Genomic DNA, 6,000 nt, shown 5'->3' on the forward strand with positions numbered 1-6,000 from the left:
TATTTGAAGGGGCACAACTCACCCAAAGGGAGGCTCTGTGGACGTGACCAGTCTGGATCCAGAGCTGGAGGTTTCAGAGGGCATGAGGCGGCAGCCTGGTGAGCTTTGGGGTCAGTCACAAAGATCCACTCTATTTTCCATCTGAGTGGTTGTGGTCAGTCACAGACTCTCTCTGAGTCAGTTCTGCCATCTGTAACATGGAGATAGTCACATTTCCCTTCTGGGGCTATTAAGACCGCTAGAATTTGCACAGGTAAAGGATCCGGCACAGCTCCAGACACATAGTGGGCCCCTCACTAAGTGGCAGCTTTTATCCAGTTAGGAATACAGACCCGACTGCAGGTGGGTAGGGCAGTTAGTTACCTTGCTATAAATTCTCTGCTCCATATCTCTTTCAGCCCCACTAAATCAGTTTGGTCCAAGGGAATGTCTGGGTCAGGGTGGACCAGAGAGCTGGCAACCCTACAGTCTCTTCTGCCCAAATTATGGCTCTCCTTGGGAATATCATGACCAGGGGGCTAAGTCCTCAGGCTGTCCCAGGTTCAGTCCAGGCCCACAGCCCAGCCATAGACTAGTTCTTATGACAGGCCAATGTGCTGAACTGAGGTCCACCCAAAGTCGCTCAGGCTAAGTGGTGACATCAGCCAAGGACACTTGATAGAAGCAGAGGCCCCGAGGTGGAGGCCGCCTGTCCATTAGAGCCAGCCATCAGCCAGATTTGTGTGTGTGTGCGTGTGTGTGTGTTTGCGCGTGCACGTGTCCTGGCTGAAGATCTTAGGGATCCTGGACAGAGCTGTCTGGTAGAGCTGGGCTGGCCCTAGGGAATAAGAGTTGGGGTGTGGAAGGGAGGCAGATTAAACTAAGGACCTCAGAGATGGAGCTGACTGTTTCTTTCAGCAGTCCCAACCATCCCTGGGCTAGAACCAGTCTTAGGATGCAGAGGGGCCAACAACCTCTGGAAGGAGAATGGCCAGGGCACTGTGATGTAAAATAATTGAACAAACTGAAAAACAGCATCCTGGGGTCAACTGCTGGACACTTTGGTGTCTAGACCTGGAGCCCTGCATACTGCTCTCTCTACATTGGGCCCCAGCTAGAGACCCAGCACAGGCCCCTGCTCCTCTACCTGAGAGCCTCTGCTCTGCTCACAGGCATCCCTGGAACAGCATCCTGTGGCTGCCAGGCCTACATCACCCAGCATATAGAGAAACCATGGGATTTACTAGGAGTGGATGGTAATTGCTCAGTGAGGAGACAAAAGGCTGAGTAAGTAGCAGTCCCCTTTCCAGGGAGAGAGGGAATTCTGTACTTCATTCCTTTTGTCAGAGGTCTCACTTCCTTAAGCAGATCTCCCTGCTTCTCCTCGCTACCCCCCACCATCACCTGTCTCCCCCTACAACCCCCCACCACAAATAGAAGTGAGTGTACATAAGCTCACATGCCTGCATACATATACGCATATGCGTAAAAGCATACATGCTTGCACAAACACTATGACACGGAGCCTGAGCTACTTTCTGTAACCATCTTAGGACAGAGCATTGGTGTTTGATGAACTTGCCAGGAGTACCTCCCTCCCAGCCTCCAGCCTATCTCATTCTTCCTACCATCCCCCAACTGGGTTGACAGTCACTTAATCAGATGCCTTGCTGATCCTGCTGTATGCCCAGCTCTGCTGGGGTCACAGGAGGATCACATGGCCTCTGACTGCAGGTACTTCCATCAGCTCAGGAAGCCACAAGTAACACACTAGATAACGAGGGAGGGTGGTTCAGGGCTAAACTGTGTGATCCATCTCCAGAATGACCCAAAGGCAGAGAAGAAGCTCTTGTTCAGTGTGGGCTGGAACACTGAAACGTTTCTAGGTGGGGGCCTGAAACTGGGGCTTGGAGGGAGGGTAAGACTTTGAGAAGGATTGGGAATGGGGATGTGGTCTAGGTGGTGAGAATCACAGCATGCCCCAAGCCATGGCAGGTGATGTGTGGTGTAATAGTAAGGACCCAGAGGACACATGCCTGGTCAGACCGCGGGGAATCTGGAGCATTCAGGTAGGGCCACATTGTAGAAGAGGGGAGAGAGCCGTTTATGCCTGGAGTGCCTGCTTATGCCAGGCGCCACACATGGTTTGATGCACATCATCTCCCTTAATGTTCACATTTGCCTGTCATAAATTGCATTTCATGGTTGAGCAGTCGGGTTCAGAGAAGGTAAGATATTTGTTCAAGATCAAGCAGCAAGTGTGGTGCTGGGATTCAAACCCAGGTCTGTCTTGCTACAACAGACACTATCATGTTTCCCAGACCAGCAAAATGGACAACATCCTAGGGGCAATGACGAATGACTAAAGCTCTGGACCAAAGGCAATCACTGTGACATTGTGACAGCAGACATTGTGACACAGTAAGGGTATTATTGGGAGCTTTGAGGGAGAAGAGGCTGGAGGCACAAAGACTGGAGAGGAGGACAGAATAGCTAGCAATCAAAGTCAGAAAGAGGGCATGACCAGCAGACATGAAGAGGAAAGGGCAAAGCTGGAAGGATTTCTGAGGAAGAAATAAAAGGCATCGCTGACAGACTGGGCATAGGAAATGTGGAAGGAAGACTCAGAGCTACATGATGTTTGGCAAAAACAGGGATAGCGGTGAGAGGGAACCACAGCTCTTAGGCAGGCAGGAGAAAGGACTGACTGTGTATGCGGGGTGGAGGTAGCAATGGGGCATCTGAAAGAGGATGATTTGCATCCCTTAGAAAGTTGGAATTATGGGACTGGCGGATAGGACTGGTTAATGAGACAGACTGCCTCAGGGACAGTGGAAGAAGCCATGAGATTGGAGAGAAGAAGAAATGCTTGAGGAGATGACCACAGTACCAAGATGGGAGAAGGAAGAGAAGCCCACAGAGAAAGGAGAATGTGACTCAAAGAGAGCCAGGGAGCATGAGAAGAAGGGCAGTTTCCTAGAAGCCAGAAGGGTTTCAGGAGGAACTTTGGCATCAGTAGTGTCAGATGCCAAAGAAAGACTGCGTGTCAGGAAGACAGAGAAGAGGGACTTGAATGATCTTGGAGCAAACGCCTTCTGTAAAGTCAGAGGGCAGAGCCAGGCTGCAGTGAGGTATTAAGAAAAGGATGAGTGAACAGGAAGTGGAGGCGGTGGATATAAACCATGCATTTGAGGAGCTTGGCAGTGAAATGAAAGAGATTAGATAGCAACTAGAAGGGGCAGAGGGCCAAGTAACATGGTTCGTTTTGTTTTTAAGACCAGGCAATCCTGAACACGTGAAGAGGGGGTGATAAATTTAGGATGCCCTTGTTTTTTTCCCATTCTCTTTTCCATTTTCTGGTTGTTTTCTTATTCCTATCTCTCTTTCAGGAAGTCGGAGGGGTGGTTTGGGAATACCTGGAGAATCGAGATGCTCGCCATCATAAAGTGGGCTTGCAAATGGCAGGTTCAGCCAGCTCTCTCCTCATCTCTAGACACACATGTGAGGAGCTCAGAGCAGAGCCTGGGGCCGCCCTGGCACGCATCCTTTGGCCCTCACCAAATGGCCTGAGAAAGGTCTTGGCCTACTGAATTTCAGGATACAGGACTAACATAGGGCTGGAGGGCAGGGAGTAACCCTCGAGAGTGATCTGGAAACACAGTTACCACCTGACACTCAGCTTTTTCTGCTTGCGTATGCCTCAGTATTTTAAATTTTACCTACAAAGATGATGTTCCTGGTTTGAAGGTGCAGGTGCCTCTACCTGCCCTAACCCATAACCCGGACGTGGGATAACTTCTGGTCTCTGGCTCTCGGTGGTGTTCCGAGAGGACAAAAGGTAGAAGGAAGCTGTGACCCTTCTCTGACGTTTTTACGCTGCAGTGCCATGCAGCATTCCTGCTGCTGGGTGTGCAAGCCCGGGTTTATGTAAGACTTTAATTCCAGTCCTTTGCTACACATGCCCCAAAGTTCTGCACAAATATTAGAAACTGGATTAAGATCACACAGAGATGCACACTTTTTGCAGGACCTACCAGCCACTGGGGCAGGAGGTAAATGACCCCTTTCGATCTGATTTGGATAGAGGATCTCGAGGAACTGGCTGCTGTTTTCTCTCGAGGGAGCTTTTCAGGGGCAGTAGGCAGCCTGACCGCCATATCACCTCAGAACCATGCACCAGGCTAGGGACCGAGAGCTGGTCAGGCTCCCCTATGTCTGAAGGGGCCGGAGCTGGGGTCTTAGCTTCCCTACCTGCAGCTAGGAAAAAAAAAAAAGACTTTTATCAAAGGACTTTGGATTTATTAGATAAAAAGAGCCCAACCTATTCTGAGTAGGAAGAGTGGGAAGAAAGCAAGCTGGTGAGGTAGTTGGCTTATTGGGAGTAGGGGAGAGCCAGGAAAAGGTCTATGGGGAGCTGGAGATGGGTGTGCCGGGAAGTATAGCAGAGTGGTAGCTACAGTGGAGGTTCAGCTGTGGAAAGAATAGGCCAAGACTTCAGAAAGTGGCAGAGCTATGTAGCTCTCTCTCTCTCTCTCTGTGTATTGCGAGGGGAGGTGACCTTGCTCCAAGGGTAGAGTCTCATGGCTCTGAGAAGTTGGGGCGGGGGCACAGGTTCCAGCCCAGCCTCTCCGTGCCTGGGCCCCTTGTCTCTAAGATTACAGCCCTGGCTGCCAAGAGCAGCTCCATGGGGGTGGTGCGAAACAAAGCAAAAGGCCCCTTTGTGGTGCTAGCTTCCTAAGAATAGCTCTGGCTGGGCTTGAGGAGGTGTCTCCCATGGTCTGCATGTCATGTTCTCAGAGGTGTCCCTATGCCTGCTGTCTGCAGTGATGGTTGCTAGTTCTTTGGAGAGTAGAGGCTGTCAGCCCACCTCAGTCTCTGTTAGCTATGCTTGCCCAGTTCAGTTTTGAGGGCAGGCATAGCAATGGGGCAGAGGGAGGAGTGGACAAGGAATTGATCTAACTGTGTTAGGAAATGAAGACAAAGGCCACCAGCCTGGAAAACAAATCTGGCTCCTGAAGCTAAAGACAGTGAGGATCCTGGGAAGAGAGGGAGTAGGGCAAAGTGGCCAGGAGAGAGATATAAGTGGGAAGGACTTGTAGGAAGTGGTGGGGGGAAGCGGAGCAAGGCAGAGAAGTAGGGAGGATAGGTGCAGGAGACAGGAACATGGGAAGAAAAAAGATGAATTAGGAAGACTGGAGAGGAAGGTGGGGAGGGGGACAGGAGCAGGGGGAGAGAACGGATGGGCATTAACAGAGAAGAGCAGATAGAAAGAGAAGAGAAAGAAGTGGTGAGAGACGGTGAGAGCTCCTACAGAGACATAGGGCAGAGGAGGGAGTGGCGCAGCTCTTGGAAGAGCTTGGAAAAAAGGCTCTCAAACGCCATTCCTGTGAGATAACAATGCAGCTCAAATCTCTCCCTAATCTCCCCTCCTATTATTAGCCCTGCATACTCTCAGAGAAGAGGCCACAGGTCCCTGGGCTCTGTCTTTTCCCCCATGACCTTGGCTAGAATTAGACAGACGTGCCTGCATGGTCATCTGCTAACCATGGTCCTTCTGGCTTCGGGCATTGTCACTGGAGAAGAGGATGGAGAGGTGGCCAGAGGGGACGGGAAGGTCACTGCACACCCTCTGTGGACAGGCAGCACCTTGAAACTGAGAGGGGTAAAGAGGCAGGTCAGAGGCCTCTTTGTCCTCAAAGAGTTTTCAGATCAATAAACACATGGCTAACATGATCACAAGTCCAGAGTGACGACAGTTAACATGTACAAAATAACCGAAAATTTGAATGTGTAATATAGGAATGCAGAAGCACTGTCACTGAAGGCAGAGCAGTGAGGGGAGAGGGCAATTAGGGAGGTTTCTGTGGAAAGTAAGCTGGAGATAGGTCCTGAAAGGGCTAGGTCTTGAGCACCCCATCCATGGCCACTAGCCAATGCGGTCAGCATTATGGAGGAGATAAGGCAGACAAGGTGTCTATGCCTACCTTTCTGACTCAACCTCTAGGAAGCAAGGTTGTCAAC

General features: G+C 50.7%; 1 protein-coding gene across 4 annotated transcripts in view; it reads right to left on the minus strand.

Moving 5' to 3' along the window:
* Positions 1–6,000, minus strand: part of LOC105300548 (myosin-7) — a 39,250-nt gene that overhangs the window by 24,887 nt on the left and 8,363 nt on the right. For 3 of the 4 annotated variants that reach the window (XM_023538155.1, XM_023538154.1, XM_023538153.1), the window contains exon 2: positions 23–190. The exons of the other annotated variant lie outside the window; for it this stretch is intronic. The gene's annotated coding sequence lies outside the window, so the exon portion shown is untranslated. The remainder of the gene's footprint in view (positions 1–22; positions 191–6,000) is intronic. 4 annotated transcript variants of the gene reach the window in all.

The sequence above is a fragment of the Pteropus vampyrus genome, unplaced genomic scaffold, assembly GCF_000151845.1.
Source record: "Pteropus vampyrus isolate Shadow unplaced genomic scaffold, Pvam_2.0 Scaffold213, whole genome shotgun sequence".
NCBI lineage: Eukaryota > Metazoa > Chordata > Mammalia > Chiroptera > Pteropodidae > Pteropus > Pteropus vampyrus.